Below are 18,081 nucleotides of genomic sequence, written 5' to 3' on the forward strand. Positions count from 1 at the left end.
ACTTCACATATCAACATTTAATAAATAATCAGGCTCAACTCCTGTTAAAAGCAACTGTTCTGCTCCATGAACTGACATTTAAATTTCAAAGTGGCTGAAAAGAGACAGCCAGAGCAAATCCCAGGCTGCTGCCATCGTTTCACACTGAATCTCCAGGTGCCAGAGAGAAACCCCAATCATGGCAGCTGTGCGCCATTACACACACACACACACACACACACACACACGACGCACCCCGGGAGAGAGCAGGACAGGCAGAGACCAGGGGGATTTGTTGACATGTCTCGCATTCAGGAGAGAAAATCACATCCACAATTTTTTACATATCCACACAAAAATGCGCAGCCTTCAATGTCACTGCACTTGTTTTATTCCTCTGAGAGAAAACCCAGTAATTACAAAGGTTAGGCTACAGTAAAAGCAGTCTGATGGGCTGTCAGACAACATTCGCGCCACAGCACAGGGGAAAGACTGTCAGACAGTAATCTGGCAATATGAGGTTTTCACATGTCTTTGTAAAGAGATTATGCAGCTGCATGTAATTGACATGGATAATTATGATTGGTTGGACAAAAGGCCATGTAATTTCACCACATCAAATCCCCGAAGGTGATCTAGTGCTCAACACTGCAATCACAGGGTGCTAATTTTGTAAGTCCTGTAAGTGTAGCACAGAGTGTTTTCAGAGATATTCTCCAAACAAACTGTTGCTTTTTGCGTCAGTAGGAACTATCAATGTAGGAATGAAAGATTTACAGATTGGCGGAGGAATAAGATCATTCCAAAACAAATGGGTGTCATTTGTGTCCCTCACACATGTTAAAAAGATTATGTTCACAATCCCCAGCAGATGCTGTCTGCAAACTGAATGAATAACCAGACCCCAGAGGTCTATCAGAAATATATATAATTACTTATTTTTATATGATATTTGACAGACCTCTTGGGTCTGGTTATTCATTCAGTATGCAGACAGCGTCTTGCTTGGGATTTTGAACACTTAATTATGTCATGTCCAAATTTTTTTTTTTTTTTTTTTTTTAGATTGTCATCAAACATTTTGCATAAGAAAATGTTTTTGAAAGAAATCTCTTATGTTAAAAAAGGCTGCATTTATGTGATCAAAAATACAGTAAAAACAGTAACATTGTGAAATATTATTACATATACAGTACATTTTATATAATTATTTTTCATTTAATTTTACTAAGGGCAAGCCTGGAGATCATTTGATCATCATTTGATCAATGTATATATATACACATATTACGACAGGGTGGTAATGACTTCATTTATAGTGGTAGAGATGGAATATCTATCAGTGCTGCCCAATCGAAATCTAGCCCGGTCGTGTCATGAAAGTCTTCCTAAATCAAATTAAAGTTCTCATAGATCTATACAGAAAGTTTGTGGTGTCAACTGAGGCTCAGATTTCAACATATTTCTCAAGGGCAGTTAAAAAGATCAATTCCACCGGTAAAGAACTGTTCCATCTCATTAAATTAAAACTAATTCCAACATAATGTGCTACAACACCATTTATTTAGTGCACCATTGATTTTAGCAGCTCAGTGAAGGATTCATTAGACTTGTGTTCGACTGATACCTCAGTACCACCTGGCTCCTAGAGCAGTCCCTGGCACATCGACAGCTGAAACCTAACGCTGGCGAGCTGCAGTGTGAATAGGCTTTCAGCAGTCTGCTTCTCTCCAATGGCTCCTTTAACTGCAAGTCTCATGGTCTTCACATCCCTAGGTGAATTGAAAAAGTGTCAAAACAGACAAAGAGCTAAGTGCATTTCTGTGATTTGATTACAAATATTTCAGTTAAAGTCCTTATGCTTACACTTTATTTTGACTAACTAACTATAAGTAACTTTGCAACTACATGTCAACTAACTCTCATTAGAGTACAAGTAGACTTTAAGTAGACTGTTATGTAGACTGTTATAGTAGACTATTAAAGTTATGTGTTAGGGTTCAGGTTAGTAGGATAAGTTGGCATGTAGCTGCAAAGTTACTTTTAGTCAGTAGAATGTCTTTTGGAGGAGCATCAAAAAGTGTTAGCAGATATTAAACAGTATAGTAATACTGTAATTGACGTGCATCTTTGTTTTTTTGTTTTTTGTTATTTTTTGTTAATGTGCCCCTAACAAGTCCCTTTAAGACAATTCATTTCACTCGGCAGCCATCTTTAAAACGCCTCTCGGGGATGCAAGTGCAGTTCCTATCTCTTTAAATGGGGAAACATCAATTCTCCTAAACTGTTAGCCAAGCTTACGATGAAATGCATTTTTCAGGCTGGACCAAGCTAATGCGCATACGCAGTCTCATGCGCGCAAACACAAAGCTTCGAACAGCAGCTGCAGTGACGCGATCACTTTACCAATTGGCGATTGGCTCTTTTCTTTAGAAGGCGGGACTTATTCTACCATATTGTGCGTTGCACTTTCCCCCATTCATAGTAATATGAGTGCACCGTCTTTTTGTACATAAAGTCTTTGTCTTTAATCAAAACAATCATTAACTCTCTGATGACATGTTTACTGGTGTGAGGGCAGGGCAACCTGTCACTCACATGAGATCACAGCAACAGCAAATGACAATGATCCAATGAATTCCCAATGGACAAAATCACAGCCCGTCCTACATTTTTTCTTGTCCTCACTCTGATATACGTCACAATAGGGAAGCAAAGACTATAGCAACTTTTGTTTCATGGAGACTTTAAGGGGTACGTTTACTCAACAGCAATGTCCTAAAGACAGAAAAGTTTTTCCTATGATTTTTTTTTTCAATAAAGATGACAATGTTGTCAAAACGATCCCTGTTCACACGGATCCGTGAAAACGACTAAAAACGCTGAATTATGCTGCAAGGCCAGTAGTTGGCGATGTCACTTAGAAACACTACACGCCTATATAGACAGAACGCATGCGCATGACATCACTGTTTTCACAAATTCGCATTTTTGTAGTTTATACAGAGGCAGTAATGGTATCGTTTTCAAAAACCTGCACTTTGAAGTTTTCAAAAGTTTGCGCTTTCAGTCCACCAAAACGCTGTTGTTATGTGCAGTAAATGGACGGAGTCTTCCGTTTTTAGTTGAAAACGGCGTCGTGTAAACGGCCCCTGAGTAATCAAGATAAATTAAATTTGTTTTAATGCCGTCACTTTATTCAAATGTTAAGCAGAAAGCAAAACGTGATTTTTAATAGTTATAACCATTAAATATGAATCATAATTCCCTAACAAGATCATCAAATGAACTTCCATATTTTCTTTCAATGAAAGACCATAAAGCAGATTATTATATTTGAAATAAAACCAAAATGAATAATAGATTAATAATGGGAAGACTTCTAAAGCGAAACCTGTAATGAGATGCAATCAATTCTGACATATCTCTCTAGTGGAACGACACCCTGGTGATGAGCCCAAATCTGAATCTCATGTTCACCTCACACCTGCCTGTCCTCGACAGCTCTCCGACCTGCACACTGCAATAGACATAATGCTCAGTTCATCCACAAATGCTTCATACTGAATGTCTATGTTCAGGAAGGGAATTATAAAGAGAAAGACATTGTGTGAACAAGCCTGGAGACGCTTTGCTGCATAATGCAAGAAAATTAGATTAGCAATCAACTTGTGAGGGAAAAACATCTACCGTCAAATTGAATTTGATTGGATATGTTTGGCAGAAACCTGATATTGTGAATAACAATAAGCTTAGCTTATTTCAAGGGAAAAAAGTGAAATTTCATACAGATGATTCCACTTCATGAACAAACTACATGAATTATGTATTAGATTGAGATAAAGACATTTCCTGCTTTTGAAACACATTGCTAAGAACTTACATTTACAATTTCAATAAACTTTACAGATGCGTTTCTCTAAAATGAATAGCCAGGAAGAAAAATATAAGTAATAATACATTTATTTCGGCAGTTTTGCACTGTATTGATATTTCTCAAACATTTTGATTTTGTCCTAATCCCCAAAAACCATACAGTACATTTAACCTGAACTGCTTAACATGAGCATGACACTCATTAGTTGTGTTTGTCCTATGGAGCTGATGATAAACGTTACAGTGAAATATAGACAGAAAGTCTTTAGATTTCCCAAAAATATCTTCTTTGTGTTCTGTAGGAGAAAGAAATGCATATGCGTTTGGAATGACATGAGGATGAGTAAATGATGACAGAATTTTCTTTTTTTTTTTGAGTAATCTATCCTTTTAAATGTATTGAAATAACAAGCCAAATCAAATCAAATCAAATCAAATCAACCAAAATGGATGAAACTTGCTTTGAGGATGAAAAGTCGGGCTTAAAAAGCTACAAATGTGAAAGTTTTTTATTTTAAATGATATAAACATAATAAAGACCACTGAAACTGGGGTTGAAGGAAGCTGTTATTTGATGCAATTTCTACATAGCAAAACGAATTAGGTTTTTGGATCTGAAGTGGAAGAATGGATCAGTTAAGATGTGGTTATTTGTTTGATATATCCATTCATAATCTCCATTTTAGAACTTGATATATGTGGAAGATTCACCAAATCCCACAAATGCACTATTGATAGTTTCTTCAAACCACAATTTTAGTGCTTCATTGCTTCGGTTTGCATGTAGAGCTCTTTACCTGATGCAGTTTATTGGCCCACTGCAATGCATCTTGTTAAACCGATACAGATTGCTGCTGTTGGACATGTCTCTTTTCATTACCTGAATCCTGACTCCCAGAGGCTTTCCACCTTTGCAGCTTTCTAATGGTAGGTTTACAAGACGGAAAAAAATGTCCTTTGCGTTTTTGCAGATTCAGACGACAACGTTAAAATGATCCCTGATCTGTGAAAACGACTAAAATGCTGTATTCTGCTGTCAGGCCAGTAGTTGACAATGTAACTTTGTATAGACACACTACGCGCCTATAGACTGAACACGTAATATGCATGTGCTTGGTCATCGTTTTCATAAACTCACGTTTTCGATATTGATATTGGTATCATTTTCAAAAACTTGCACTTTAAAACCAGTTTTCAAAAGTTTGTGTTTTCAGGCCCCCAAAGCGCCGTTGTCATGTAAATGAGTGGTCAAAATGCAAAAAAAGTTTTCCGTTTTTAGTTGAAACCGGTGCAGTGTAACTGGCCCCTAGGCTGTTGCCACTGACTACTTTGCTTTTATCAAAGAGGTTTCATTCAAGGATGGCGATAAACCGTCGGTCTTTCAAAAATATGCATAAAATATCTGATTAAGAGAAAGATATAAATTTAATACAATTGAGATATTTGCACTTAAAGACTCATTTGTGATGTGCACATAATATACTCTTGGCTGACCTTCAGAGAACGAGTGTGTCATGCTAAAAGGACAAACAAAACTAGTATGATTAAAATGTAGCCTTTTTTATTTATTTATTTAAAACTTGTAGGGCAAGTGCTATATGGTTTGTTCCATTAATATGATAACATCTATTTCCACTCAGCTGATCTCTAATGAGTTTTCTGCCATTTTCAAACAGAGGTGTAATTGAAAGCTGGTCATGCAAGACACTGCAAAGGAAGCATTCTGTCACATTACAAGCTCCAAGACAATCATTGAAACATTTTATGCTATTTTAATAACTAGTAATTGAAGTTCAGTTACTGAACTTCATTGCTCAGGAAATAAATGTAATATATATATATATATATATATATATATATATATATATATATATATATATATATATATATATATATACACACACACACAAATACATATACATTTACATATATATATACATATACATATATATATATACACATATATACATTTATATATATATATATTATATATACTGAATATATAATCTCTCTCTCACACACACACACACACACACACACACACACACACACACACACACACACATATAAATTCAGAATTAAATAGTGAAATATAACATTTAAAATAGGAGGAATAGTTAGTAATTGTATGTAGCATTTAAAGAATAACATAAATATCAAATATTATATTTTTTAAATGATTTGTAAGTTTATGACTAGGCTCTGGACAAACAATCCTTTTTAGTTTTCTATTACTCTCTCTCTGATCTAATTACATGCAAATAGCTTGTTTTCTCCTGTTGCAACACGTCTATTCTTCTAAAGAGCAAACTGCTGTAACGGTAGCAGTCCATTTAGCAAGATATGATTAAACTGTAAAATGTTTTAATTTCAAGCAGTCAGCAGTCACATATTAAACACTACAGAGAACTATCTACATACAAAGCCAAATGGGGAATCGAGGACATTTCATTTGCATTTTTACAGATGAAGCAACCCAACCCCCATAACCCTGATTCTGTGCCTTTTGAAGTCTACACTGGAAAACCATAAGAGCCAGTGGAAAATCTGTATACATATCCTCTTACATCCTTTTAATATCATCAGGTAGCATTTATACTGCTTATTGTGTAGGTGTGAATGTACTTCGATTTCAGGAAACAAGAAGTATTAAATAACAACAAAACAAACAAAATAGTAGCAACAAGCACACCTGTTATGAGCGTCTATTTAACTTGAATTGATTGAATATTTAATGTCAGCCCACAATAAACATTTTCTGATGTGTATTAAAACCCCTTCTGTCAATTTGTCTTCACTTTGTAGTGTAAGGCGGATATGAAATATTGATGGACTAAGCATCATCGAAGCACTATGGAGAAAGGTCTAGCCCTTTCATCGCCGCAGCACAAAGGGAGCTATCATTTAGTGAAGTCTTTGTTGCTCCCCACCAAATCAATATTCGCTGACATTTTTAGTAAGGGTTGGGCCTATCGGGGGGTGTAGAGCCAAGCAGTGCTGGAACAAAGGCAGTGCTTTTGAAACTATGACAGGCATTGCATGGCCATTAGCTTCTCTCTGAATCCTGCCGAGAGATGGAGGAGGAGGAGGGGGTGGCCGCCATGGAGAGACTGTCATTTCAGGTCTTTCTGTTTCATCAATATTCAACACTCAGTGACACTAACACCTACCAGGATGCAACTCAGTCTATGGAAGAGGTGCAAATAATTAAATATGGATTAAAACACCTGTTTAGATTTAAATCAACAATCATAGCCAACAAAAATACAATTTAATCAAATCAAGTTTTTTGTGCAAAATAATGTAATGGGACCCTGTTAAAGGCGTCATGGCATGGGAAATCAAATTTGCCTTGATCTTTGGACATGTAAGAGGTCTTAAAACATCCTGCAAGTTTCTTTTATTAGATCAAGCTACAATACTGGTTTGTTTATAGATATTGTGGGATTTGTGACGTCACACGGGCAAATACGTTTGCATAATAAACCGATTGATAGTTATACATCACCAAATGGCATGAAGTCGCTTAACGGCTGAAACTCTTGTGTCAAAAGCAAATAAAACCTGTTATAATCTACAATCTAATCTAGCTAGAACCATCTAGCTGTCAGAAAAACTATAACACACAGAAAGGATTTCCATCTTTTTTTCTGCTCCGGACAGATAGCCATATGTCAAGACGCATGTCATTATCTGCCGCAATACATGATGTCCTAGTCCAGTTATTAAGTAAATATAAATCATTGAGTATTAGAAAAAAGAAATTTCCACAAGATTCTGAATTCTGAAGTTGAATTCTAAATGCTGAAGTTGATGTTGTAAAAAATGTGTTTACATTACATAGTGATATGCTACTTATAAATAATATTTATATAATTAAATAATATCAAATAATATTGGGTAGTAATGGGTCCCACTGGTCGTTAAAAAAAGATCATTTTAGACGGAGGGAATTGATAATAATCGTTTTTCCACATTTTTTTTTTTTTTTTTTTTTGTGTGCAAAAAACGGTATTAACATTATAAGTGAACCTCAAGGAACATATTAAAATAATAAAAGAGCCATGTCATGACCCCTTTAATTTATTTAAATCCTTCAGGAGTCTGTCTCATGCAGTATGCTTGGATTATTATATCCTCAAATTAAAATGCAATCATTCATTTAAAGAATCTTAATGTAGAATACAAAATGCATGGATGCTCTCAGTTATGTAAATAGTATTTACATAATTATTGGGCATGAAAATCTAATTATGAACACCCCCTCCCCCCACGCACACACAATAAAAAGTTAATTTAATAACAAAACAAATGACACACAAATTATATGTAATTACAAACCACCTTAGAGTATGATCCCTGTGTAGATTCACCAATACTTGTACATTTGACTCCAGATATCTGGAATAACATATTTGGTATGTATGTCTAGGGGCATTTTTTACTGACATGAAAGCGAGAGATAGCACAGTGAATGTAACTGTGGATTTCAATATCGATTGGTGCTGGAGCAAGAAAGTTTATCTTTATTATGCACAGAGTGTCCCAGGCGAGTGACGAGATCGAAGCCGGTCATACTGTTGGAGTTTGCCACCGGGCTTCCCTCGAGGCAACCTCTCCTGCAAAGGTATAAAGTAATGAGGGGTAGTGAGAGGGGCAACATTAATGATTGAAAATCTGTTCCTGTCAAAGCCCTTGCTGATTCAGTGGAACTTTACAGGGTTTTTTATTAACATGTTGTGTGCTATCGGTGTCAGAGGCTGTCTGCTGAATGGACAGGCTAGCCGTGGGCTACTCGTGTGAGAGGTTGCTGCATTTCTCACTTTTTGACCTCCACACTAGGCTGACAATTCACTCTCTGCAAATGACAAGAAACTGCCTCAGGCCCTTCCTCGCTCCACACATAAAAACATACATGAGCCAGACTCATTTTATATTTATTGGATTGTGAGGTGTTTATCCATGCATTTGGAGAGACCCGTATCTCCTTCCCTACTAAACACAAACATACTGTAGAAGCCTGTTTCTGCCTCGAAGTAAAAAATAAATAAGACAAGATAAAATTGTGAGATAAAATGAAGATATGAGATATGAAGTCACACTGTGAGATATAAAGACATAATTGTGAGATATAAAGCTGCCCTGTCAAGAAATAAAGCCACAATTGCAAGATATGAAGTCATATAGCAAGATATAAAGTCACTTTGTGGGATATAAAGTCATAACTGTGAGACAAAGCCGCAATTGTAAAGTCATTGAGTGGTAAAAAGTTGCAATTACAAGAAATAAAGCCGCAATTGCAAGATATGAAGACAAAGTCATAAACATTTTTTAACAGCAATATAGGTTGAAAATGGTTTTATGTATTTGTTTTCCATTCTTCCATGCAATCATCCAAAAACTGATATTTAATCCCACCTGATGTCCCTAAGCAAGAGCACATACCTATTCATTTACAGAGGCGAGAGTATTCTTCGTGTGCATGGCAGATGAAGGTTCCAATATTTCACTTGTGCCAGTGAAACCTGGGAGATAATCAATATGACATGCCAAACAATAGAACACAATGATTGGAGTTTAATACCCTCAACTCGAGAATCGCTAATGTTCCTGTTGTAGAAAATCGATCCTTCTAACACCACAGCAATTCGAACTTAAACGCACACTGCTGGAGGATTAGAGCACCATCGATGAGTCTCAATAAAAAACAATAGTAATGAGATTGAATATTTTAAAGGGGAAGTTTCACCACAGTAACAAGGGCATTTCTCTTTTATAAAAACAAATGCTCAGCTCCTGTTTATCAAGAGACTGTGAAACGTCCAGAAAATGGTATTATGATATGTGCCTGAGGGATTGATACAGAGATAGACGAATGAGCTGTCATTTTAAGAGAGGATACTGTAATACAATATATTTACTTTGTCTTTCGCTCTTGATACAGCTACAAATCTTATTATAAGCTCTTACATAAAAAATACATTTGACTAAAACTAAGCCTGTTGCACTACCTCGCAGTCTTTAAAGCTAAAAGATGATGTGTTCAGACATGTCTTTGGGATTAAGGGAAGCGTTTAAAGAGGGGCTCGATCAGGGGGGCTACAGATAATTAATTAAACACAACCAAGGGGAAGCTGATGACAGCCATATTGCTCTTCTTCTATAATAGGGTGTTGAATTCCCTGCCCCCGAGGCGGGCTGCCGCTCTAGAACCTTTTTCCAATATCATGGAGGTGATAAATATTCAATGACGCAGAGACTTGTGGGCAACAATTGGATCCATTTCTCTCCGCGTTTGAAGGAGGGCGCTGGCGGAGTGACATAATGTGGTGATTCTGTGTGAAAGCTGAAGTCAAGACTTTTATCAACGCCCCCTGGGATACTTGCTCTGATCTCCAAATCCAGAGACGCCAGTGACCAATCCCCAGATGTCAGTAACCAAACCCCAGAGCTCACTATTCCTACTCTTCACTGGCAGATGCTAAACACACTAGTATTACTGATAGACTGGTCAGAAAGAAAAGAAGAAGAAAAAAGAATTTTTTTTTTTTACTTTTCACTGCTTTTCCTTCATTCCAGTGGACTTACTAACAGCTGTTAGTGTTAAAGCTTGAAGTCTGTTGATTAAATGCTGCTACTTCACACCAAATCTGTTTATTTTCCTTTTGTTTTGTTCCTTAAAAATGCTGATTTGACAGTCCAACAGCACTGGGATTTTTCTGTTCATCCGCCTGTGCAAAGATAGAAGTAGCTAAACATTTAATATTTGACAACAGTTTTAGGATAGAAATGTTAAACTACTGACAGCAAACTACTTTATTTGGTTTCACTTTATTTTGATGGTCCCTTTAACACATTCTGTTGACTATAAGTAATGTTGCACCTACATGTCTACTAACTCTCAGAGTGTAAGTTGAGTATTAGTAGACTGTTAAGGCTAGATTAAGTTGACATGGAGTTGCAAAATGACTTATAGTCAGTAGAATGTCTGTTGGAGGACCATTACAATAAAGAGTTAGCAGATATGAAGCAGACAGTCTACTAATACTCTAATGAGAGTTAGTCGACATATAGTTGCAAAGTTATTTGTCAAAAGCACGTTCAAAAGGGACCACCAAAATAAAGCGTTACCCTTTATTTTCATAAAATTTCACCATTTTGAATTGAAAATACATAATCTACGTGATTCATGCAATGTAATTCGTAATTATCAGTAAGATGAGACAAGAAACATTAACAGAGCCATATGAAACATAATAAAAAAAAAATTTTCTACTCGGTTGCAACTCTATTTCACTATGAAATCAAAATGGACAATTCTTATTTTTAAGTAAATGATTTTAGCAACATCTCTTCTCTTCTCGGATAATATATTTTTCAGCGCGAGGGCGGGACAACCTGTCACTCACATGAGATCACCGCAATAGCAAACCTCAATGATCCAAACAATTCCCAATGGACAAAATCAAGTTTCGCCCTACATTTTTCACAATAGGGAAGAAAAGACTATTTCAACTTCCGTTTCATGCCAACTTTAACTAATTGAGCCAAAATCCAGAATTTATTACATTTGTGGCCTTTATCGCAGTTAGAACCAAATGTGATAAACCTCAGACCTCTGTATTTCTAAAACCAATCAATGTCTTTATGAGTGAGTCATTGAATCTGTCCCTTAATCGATTCCTTTAAAAAAGCTGATTAATTCAGAAACAGAAGACCACTGCTTGGAAATGCTCAATTATGCTTTGACTTTGTTAGGATGTAGACAGAGAAAAAAAATTGTTTTTTAAAAAATGTTTAAACAGTTTAACAACTGTTTTATAAAAGCAATATCACACTCACAATCGTGCTGTAGGTCAGAATTTTTCTTTTTTTCAGAACAACAGCACTCTTTGTGTAATATTACTTCAATGTATAGCACATTTTTTAATTATCAAAAAGAAGCACTGAGTACACCTTTAAGATTATGGAAGGAAAGAAATCTATACAAGTCGATAAAAGTAAAGGTTTGCACTGGAAAAATCATTTCTTGTAAATGTAATGGGTTAATGGATGTGTGCCTGGCCTTTTTACTGACTGAAGTCACTGGCTGACAGGCTGATCAATAGAACAGATTAGTTCCCACTGTCAGCTATCACCTTTCTCTTGGTGTAGGGTATTTGAGCTCGGACCAGTGGTTTTGGGAAGAAGGGGTAGTTGTAGGAGGATTTGAAAGACAGGACAAAAGAAAGAGAGAGAAAACAGGGTGTAAATGAAAAAAAAGTGTTATGTTACTGTTGAACTACTTAAAAAAGTTTCAATCCAATTTCAATGCAGAACTATAAGAAAATAATAAAAGAAGAATAAATTCAATTCCTAAAATGAATGAAGGCGTTATATAGGCGAATGTAAGAAGCATTATAAACAAAACTGGTAGAAAAAAGCATTAATTTTTGTTACTTGACAAAAGCATATCTGGTGCTGTCACATGAACAAAGACAGAGTATGAAATGCTGATAGCGCCCATCCCAGACTGCTTTTGTCCCTCAGTCGGCCAGTGTCCCAGACTCTGACCCTAATTAAGTCATCAGACACAGACACTTGACCAGGGGTCGCCCTCTCCACTGCAGTCTGGATCCATGCGGCTCAGTCTGAATGCTAAAAACACTTATAAATCAGCTCTGATAACCTGCTCTTCTCATCACCTTCCCTGTCAGCGGCTCTGGTTGTGCTCGATTACAATAATCTTTGGGTTCACTGACTGTATTACTTATGCTCCGAGTTTTAATAAAATGTTTCATACGTACTGAGAATGAAAAAGCAGCTTTAATTATGGCTCCAGCTTGACAAGGCTCTGACCCTCTCATTGGGTTCAGTGCCATAATCAAATGATCAACAATAAAGCTGTTCCTAATAAAAGATGATGAAATGATTTGCTTTTATTAAAACAATGTGGCGTAATTTCAATATGTTTATAGTGTAATCATGTACACTACCATTCAAAGGTTTGGTGTAAGTAAGATTTTTAAATGTTTTTGAAAGACGTCTGTTAGACTCACCAAGGCTGCATTTATTTTTATCAAACGTACAATAAAAACAGCAATATTGTGAAATATTATTACACTTTAAATTTTGTATTTTTTAAAATGTAATTTATTTCTGTGATGCCAATCCAAAATTTTTGGCAGCCATTACTCAATTTTTCAGTGTCATGTAAAAAAATTCTAATCATAATCAATGTTGAAAACTGTTGTGCTGATTAATATTTTAAAATGTTTATAATATTATAAATGTCTTTACTGTCACTTTTGATCAATGTAATGTGTCTTTTATGAATAAAAGTATTAATTCCTTTAAAAAACATCTTAATGACCCAAATTTTATAATGATAGTGTACATTTCCTCTACATGTATTCTTTAATCTCTTTAGGGTATAAAAGCGGTACCGGGTCTTGAATTACATTACACTCCTATGGAAATTTAAGACATTTTCAGAAGAAAATATGGGTAGAAAACATGAGGGGTTGTGGAAGGTTTCCAGGACATTGCTAAGTCGTTGCTAGCAGTTTAAAATAGATTTTTAAAGGATTGCTATGCTGTTGCTAGGGTGTTCTGATTTGTATATAATAAGCCTTAAGGCACCCACACACAACAAGATAATCGGGCTGATTTTGGGCCCAATTCTCCCCTTCTGACAATCCTAGGCAAAGTCACGATTATCTTGATGGTTCTTATCAGATTTTCCGGAATCTGCTCGGAATAACGTTGGGCCCACACCGATCTCGAATTGTAAATATTCAACATGTTGATCAGAAGTCCTGTTGTGTGGACCCCGAGGACAAACACGCACACACTTTGTAGATTGTCACGTGGAATGAAACGATACCCAATCAGAAAGTGAGTTGACGAAAGACAGAAACATAATACGACTTCAACCAAACTTTTTTGTAAAAAGTAGTCCAAAGTAAACGCCTTTTCTTCTTGCCCGTCGTCCGCCATGTTTGTTTACTCTAAAGTCACCTTTGTCCGCGAGAGATTTTGCGAGATTTCCCATGTTCACAGTCGGGACTCTGGTTGTTTGTGAATGGAATCTGGTGTGCTGTCTTGGTCACATTGTGGCACTCCACACACAATAGGAACAAAACTGTTAAATCTATGTTTTTTTTTTTTATTGTCATGTTTGTGATCTCTCACTTTTTGAAAAAATCAAAAAGATTAAAAGATTTTAAAAATCTTTTAGTGTGTGCCAGCCTTAACTGTCTCAACTCAAAAGAGCCCAACACCCATTTCCCAAGGGGCCATTACATATGGTCAGATTTGCCTTTGAGGGCTGCAGTCTTCAGTACGTAAGACAAGCACTCACTGCTTAAAAAAAGCTACACGATTAATTCTACAATAGTAATGCTGGTAAACAATCAATAAAACAAATCAACAGCAGAGATAGTAGCCCAATACATCAAATATATCATTACTAGAACAAAATTAAGATATATTTTTCACTCCATAATATTGTACTTTAACACAACATAATACGCCGCATGAAATAGGATCAATTCATCCTAGCATTGCTGACAAGCAGTTTTCCTCATCTAATTTCAGTTGATCTGGAGAGTGACCATATGAAGGGGTAAAACACAGCAAGTTCTTTGCACTATAATCCTATTAACATAGATCACTAACACATTGTACACCAACAAGTCAATGGGAACAAGGACATGTGTAATCGCATTGCTTGAGAAAAAGAGAGATTGCCCCGAAGATACCTAAAGCGGTGTTTATTTCATGCTATTGATGCAATGGGTGGAGGCTTTTGACACACACATAAGGAGCTGTATGGCTGCTATGTCAAACATTTAATCACATCCACTAAACGGCAATTTACAGTATTTAAAATGTGTCAAAATCACAAAGAAACACTGTAATTACCATTCACCTGCACCATTATTTGTCACTCACATTTACACTGGTTTAGTCTTATTGTATACCAGAAAATTCAGTGTTCTGAGTCCCTCATATGTTTAGGAATCTATATTAGATTTACCTTTAAACAACATCCACCCTTTGACCTGCATCATATTGATCGCTGCTTATCCTGCACCTTCTGTTTCCATAGTTACAGTGTTAACCCTTGGGAATGACCTTTTAACAGACAGGCACTATTGGTTAGTTTTCAGTTTGTAGGACAAGCACTCATACACAGTTCAGGTGTCAAAATTGGCAATGCATTTAATTACTAGCTGATTCATCTCCATCCAAACTGTGGATAATGGTACCGGTGACTAATGACTCCATCAGCCTGTCATCCATGACACCAAGCATCTGCATATGATATGACAAAGAACTTAGCTACAACAGGACAGGTCAGCTGTATGACCCCTATTGACCATCTCATTGATTTGAGAGCAAGATAAAACCCAAATGTCTTTATCTAGTCTTGTATCTCCATAAAAACAATAATATTTGACACAAATGTGTTTTAAGCTGGTAACACTTTACAGTAAGGTTCAATTTGGCATTAGGTTAAACATTAAGAAGCATGAACTAACAACAACAAACTTTTTTTTACAGCATTTATTAATTTAGGTTAATGTAAGATCGGTGAAAAGTTTGGGTTCAGTAAGATTTTTTTATTACACAGACCTTTACAAACATTTACATTGTGGGGACACAAATTAGACTGCACTCTTTTCAACATTGATAATAAATGTTTGTTGAACAGCAAATCAGCATATTAGAATAATTTCTGAAGGATCATGTGACACTGAAGACTGGAGTAATGATGCTGAAAATTCTATAATTTTTAATTCTAAATATTAGAATTTTACTGTATTTTGATCAAATAAATGCAGCCTTGATGAGCAGAAGAGACATCTTTCAAAAATATTTTTTAAAAAGCATTACTTTACTTCGAAAGGTAGTGAATATTTTCACTAAAAAAGGCTTGTTTGGGTAAAATATGGACAAACCCAACTGTTGGGTTTAAAAACTTAATGTAACAATTTGAACCAACGGTTGGGTTTGTCCATATTTTACCCAAACATGGGCTGATACAACCCAGCATTTTTATATATAAATATATACTTAATTTATATTTTATTAGAATTATCAGTAATGTATATTTATTATTTATGTCCTATAATAAATTATACATTTTAATAGATTGTTGTTCATTGTTAAAGACCAAAACAAAAATATTGTAATTCTGTCATAATTTTGTCATCATTTACTCACTTTTGGGTGCACTATCCCTTTAATTCAGGCTTGTTCATAATAAATTAACTATTGTGAAATGTAATGAAATGTAAAACACATTAAATGGAAAATGCTATAAAAGAACTGTTCTTACCGTATGCATTGATGTTTTGTGTGAGTTAATTGAACCTTATTGTAATGTGTTACCATTAAGCCTAACTTAAAATCAGTTTCTTAAAACTAATTTGTGGATTACATGACATTTTAGAATGGGATTAATGTCCTCAGCAACATACCATAGAATTTCCACCACAGCTTTTTTGTGTGTGTGTTTGTGGTAGATTAGAAAATGGCTTTCCTGGATTCAAATACCAAGAATGGAGGCTCCAAATGACAGTCGATAGCTGTAATAGTAAAAATTTTCGAGAGAGTTCCACATGTAATGCTAGCTATTTCATATGCAAGCATATAAGCCAATCACAGCAGTGGGCGTTTACACTGAAGTCTCAGAGCAGACACGCCCCTTCAAACAGAGCGCTCAAATCAGAGGCTAAAATCAGGGTATTATTTCTAAATTATGACAATTTTTTTTGATCTAAAAAAAACACACTAACATTATAAGGGCACCCCAGGTAACATTATAAAATAATAAAATAATACATGCCATGGGACCTTTAAGAAAGAAGACCTGAGAATAAATGTACCACAAACCACTGGAACAGTCGAGAAACTAGCATGAGACACAGCCTGCAGCTATGCCTGTTGTTTATGAGTTAGAGAGGAAAAGAAAAAGAGAGTGAAAGAGAGAGAGTTTTATAATTAATCTGTCTGACTGTGTGACTCAGATTTAGGTGACAAGAATCAAGGGATGAAGGGATACAATGACCCATATAACTGTGGATAAAAGCCAAAGTAAGACATGCACTGTAGCAGATGTCGTTGATTACTGTGTTTTCCTCCCAATAACAGCTTTAAAAGCCTTTATTAAAAAATTATAAAAAATAAAAAAAATCCAACAAAAGGTCTTAGGACGTACCTTGTTTATGATATATGACATTAGAGGTGTCGAGCATTTTAATAATACAAATTTTCTAGTGTATCGCTAATGTTTCTGTCACAAGGCTGTTGGTGTTAAAGGGATAGTTTACCCAAAAATGAAAATTCTGTCATTAGAGATCCCTTCATCTGATCTGATTTTTGAAGGCAGCATAGATGTATCCTTCGCTACTTTTGACATCCCACATTCCTGTGTGTTCCATTCCATGACAGTTGGACTAAAAAAATTAATATGGCTTCTAAAAATAGCTGTTGGTGGTCAGTTTGAGACACTTACTTCCTGTTGTGTGCACACGCTCTCAAGTGGCCAAGACCGCAAGTGTGGGTATTTAGACAGGCCCATTGTCTGGCCCTTGTCTTGAGTTATGGACTCACTTACCTGGATACTTACTTCGTGAGTCTTACCTGAAAGATCTCCCACGCTTTATCTTCGATATTTGTTTCAAGTCATCTCCTTGTCTCCACGTCTGCTTCTGGTGATCCTGCCCACAATGTTACTGCATGTCGTTGGTTCAATAAACGTACAATTATTGCAGTACTCCCATTCCTCTCGTTTCTGTGTCTGTGATATATCCTACATTCTCTTCTCTGATAACGAGTTTTTCGGCACAAGGGCGAGACAACCCATCACTCACATTTGATAACAGCAATAGCAAACCACAACCATCCAACGATTCAGTCAATTCCCGATGGACAAAATCAAGTCCCGCCCAACATTTTTTTTCTTGTTCGAGAAGCCGTTTCACTCGGATGTGTGTCACATTAGGGAAGTAAAGACTATTGCAACTTATGTTTCATACTGACTCTTAGTCAATAGAGGACAATTGAAGATGAGTGAAAATGTGAATGTTAACAGCTAAGCTATGTCTAGATAATACAAACCTTCTTGACTAGCATAAAGTTGGGACATCTCTGTTAATTTAGCTAAAAATGGAAAGTGAGATACAGCATAAACTGATAGTTCTCCTGTCGAAAACGTTAGTTCTGGAGCCAACTATC

General features: G+C 35.9%; 1 long non-coding RNA gene across 1 annotated transcript in view; it reads right to left on the reverse strand.

Moving 5' to 3' along the window:
* Nucleotides 1-18,081, reverse strand: part of LOC307160016 — a 30,780-nt gene that overhangs the window by 8,425 nt on the left and 4,274 nt on the right. The window contains exon 3 of the long non-coding RNA XR_013821487.1: nt 1,607-1,751. This is a non-coding gene — a long non-coding RNA (uncharacterized lncRNA). The remainder of the gene's footprint in view (nt 1-1,606; nt 1,752-18,081) is intronic.

Source organism: Squalius cephalus (assembly GCF_949319135.1).
Source record: "Squalius cephalus genome assembly, chromosome: 6".
In the NCBI taxonomy this organism is placed as follows: Eukaryota; Metazoa; Chordata; class Actinopteri; order Cypriniformes; family Leuciscidae; genus Squalius; species Squalius cephalus.